The sequence below is a fragment of the Urocampus carinirostris genome, unplaced genomic scaffold (assembly GCF_059441175.1).
Source record: "Urocampus carinirostris isolate Australia breed hairy pipefish unplaced genomic scaffold, RoL_Ucar_1.0 HiC_scaffold_25, whole genome shotgun sequence".
NCBI classification, from domain to species: domain Eukaryota; kingdom Metazoa; phylum Chordata; class Actinopteri; order Syngnathiformes; family Syngnathidae; genus Urocampus; species Urocampus carinirostris.
The window spans coordinates 19,575-22,500 of record NW_028283132.1 but is presented as its reverse complement, the minus strand read 5'-3'; the positions used below and the strand labels follow the sequence as shown (position 1 = coordinate 22,500).

The 2,926-nt window shown below is 61.7% G+C and overlaps 1 non-coding gene across 1 annotated transcript; it reads right to left on the bottom strand.

Moving 5' to 3' along the window:
- Positions 1-326: 326 nt before the first annotated feature.
- LOC148345737 (18S ribosomal RNA) lies at positions 327-2,313 on the bottom strand. Its single transcript, XR_015848482.1, has one exon. It is a non-coding gene; the product is annotated as an 18S ribosomal RNA (ribosomal RNA).
- Between the last annotated feature and the right edge of the window lie 613 nt (positions 2,314-2,926).

Below are 2,926 nucleotides of genomic sequence, written 5' to 3'. Positions count from 1 at the left end.
GGTCCCGCGCACGGCCGCCGCCTTTCGCCCGTCGCTGGCGGTCGCCTGTCGTCGCGCCGCGCCGCGCTACTGGGGTCGTCGGACGAGCGCGCTACCCCGCTCGCACGGAGGTAGCGCGACATCGCCCGCCGCCTTTTCTCGCGTCGCGCCGCGCCGCGTGGCGCCCGCCGAACTCGCTCCGACGCGCGGCCCGGGAGTGACCCGCGCCGCGCCCCCCGTCCCGTCCCGTCCCGGTCTACCCTCTTCCTCCGCCTGCGACGACCCGCCGCCCTCGGCGTCTGGCTCGTCGGGGGTGTACCGAGGCGGATCTGCTGCCGCTCGTACGTTAATGATCCTTCTGCAGGTTCACCTACAGAAACCTTGTTACGACTTTTACTTCCTCTAGATAGTCAAGTTCGACCGTCTTCTGGCACACCGCCGGAGCCGGGGCCGGCCCCGGCGGGGACTATCCGAGGACCTCACTAAGCCATCCGATCGGTAGTAGCGACGGGCGGTGTGTACAAAGGGCAGGGACTTAATCAACGCAGGCTAATGACCCGCGCTTACTGGGAATTCCTCGTTGGTGGGAAATAATTGCAATCCCCAGGCCCTGTCACGAGCGGGGTTCATAGGATTACCCGCGCCTGCCGGCGCGGGGATAGACGACGCGCTTATACGCTCAGTGTGGCGCGCGTGCAGCCCCGGACATCTAAGGGCATCACAGACCTGTTATTGCTCATTCTCGTGTGGCTGAGAGCCACTTGTCCCTCTAAGAAGTTTTCTGCCGCCGACCGCGCGGGGGGCCGCGGTACTATTTAGTATGTTTGAGTCTCGTTCGTTATCGGAATTAACCAGACAAATCGCTCCACCAACTACGAACGGCCATGCACCACCACCCACGGTATCGAGAAAGAGCCTTCAATCTGTCAATCCTTTCCGTGTCCGGGCCGGGTGAGGTTTCCCGTGTTGAGTCAAATTAAGCCGCATGCTCCACTCCTGGTGGTGCCCTTCCGTCAATTCCTTTAAGTTTCAGCTTTGCAACAATACTCCCCCCGGAACCCAGACACTTGGTCGGTTTCCCGGGTGCTGCTCGGCGGGTCATGGGAATAACGCCGCCGGATCGCGAGTCGGCATCGTTTATGGTCGGAACTAGGACGGTATCTGATCGTCTTCGAACCTCCGACTTTCGTTCTTGATTAATGAAAACATTCTTGGCAAATGCTTTCGCTCTCGTCCGTCTTGCGCCGGTCCAAGAATTTCACCTCTAGCGGCGCAGTACGAATGCCCCCGGCCGTCCCTCTTAATCATGGCCCCAGTTCATGACAACCCACAAAATAGAACCGGAGTCCTATTCCATTATTCCCAGCTGCGATATGCAGGGGCGGCCGTGTGGCCTGCTTTGAACACTCTAATTTCCTCAAAGTAAACGCTTCGGGCCCCGCGAGTGACACCCAGCGAAGGGCATCACGGGGGCTTTTGCCGAGAGGCAGGGGCTGGGACAGACGGATGCACGCCTCGCGGCGGACCGTCAGCTCGCGTCCCGGGGTCCAACTAGGAGCTTTTTAACTGCAGCAACTTTAAAATACGCTATTGGAGCTGGAATTACCGCGGCTGCTGGCACCAGACTTGCCCTCCAATGGATGCTGGCCGATGGGTTTGTGTTCGGCTCATTCCAATTACGGAGACTCGAACGAGTCCCGTATTGTTATTTTTCGTCACTACCTCCCCGTGTCGGGAGTGGGTAATTTGCGCGCCTGCTGCCTTCCTTGGATGTGGTAGCCGTTTCTCATGCTCCCTCTCCGGAATCGAACCCTGATTCCCCGTTACCCGTGGTCACCATGGTAGGCGCAGAGTCTACCATCGAAAGTTGATAGGGCAGACATTCGAATGAGTCGTCGCCGCCTCGGGTGGGCGAGCGATCGGCACGAGGTTATCCTGAGTCAACACAAAGGGGGGGCCGGGCCGGCGGAACGAGGACCGGCGCGCGCGGAGCCGCCCGCGCCGCTTACGCCCCCGCCCGGAGAGGCGGAGGCCGGACGCGGGGGACGCGCGCGACGGCTGAGCCCCCGCCCGCCGGACACCGCGTGGGTTTTTGTGTCTGATAAATGCACGCGTCCCCGGGGCGAGGCCGGAGCCCCGCCCGCGAGTCGGCGCTCGTTTGCATGTATTAGCTCTGGATTTGCCACAGTTATCCAAGTAACGGTGGAGCGATCAAAGGAACCATAACTGATTTAATGAGCCGTTCGCAGTTTCACTGTACTGGCCATTCGTACTTAGACATGCATGGCTTAATCTTGAAAACAAGCATATGCTACTGGCAGGATCAACCAGAGTGCGTCTGCCGCCGGGGGGGCGCTGCTGGTGGCGGTGCGGCCCTGGTCCGGGACGAGGCTGTGGCTACAGCCGGGCCCGGGGGGCCGCGCGACACTCGTATACGTTCGGACGGGCTGACGAGCGGGTGTCGTGAAACGATGTTTCGCGCGGAGCCCTAGCACGCGTGGCGTCGGGCTCCGCGACGGTCGGACGTCTGGGTGTGGCTCGAGACGGAAGCTCGACCTCGGTTCGTCTTGGTTCTGCCGCCAAAAGGTTCACGCCGAGGCATGGTTTCGCAAGAGGGCCCCGCGAGTGCCAGCCGTGGATCCCGCCTCACTCGTAACTCGTATCGGATTCGTCCGGCCTCACTTTCGTTCGCACATCGGACAGTTATACGTGTGCTTTAGTAGCTTCCGTTCCCTCTTAGTGAGGCCGTCCGTACGTACCGCCCCAGCTCTTTCTGAGGCGGGTATCCACTCGGCTCGGGGGGGCCCAACGTTTGCCTAGTATCCTCGGCGCTGGAGCTTGACCCGCAAAGCCGGAGGAGCCGCACGCCCGAACACCGGCTTGCGCCGGCCGACGTGGGCCCTCCGAGGCGGGTCTCGTGTGCCAATCGCTCAGTTGGGGAACCGGC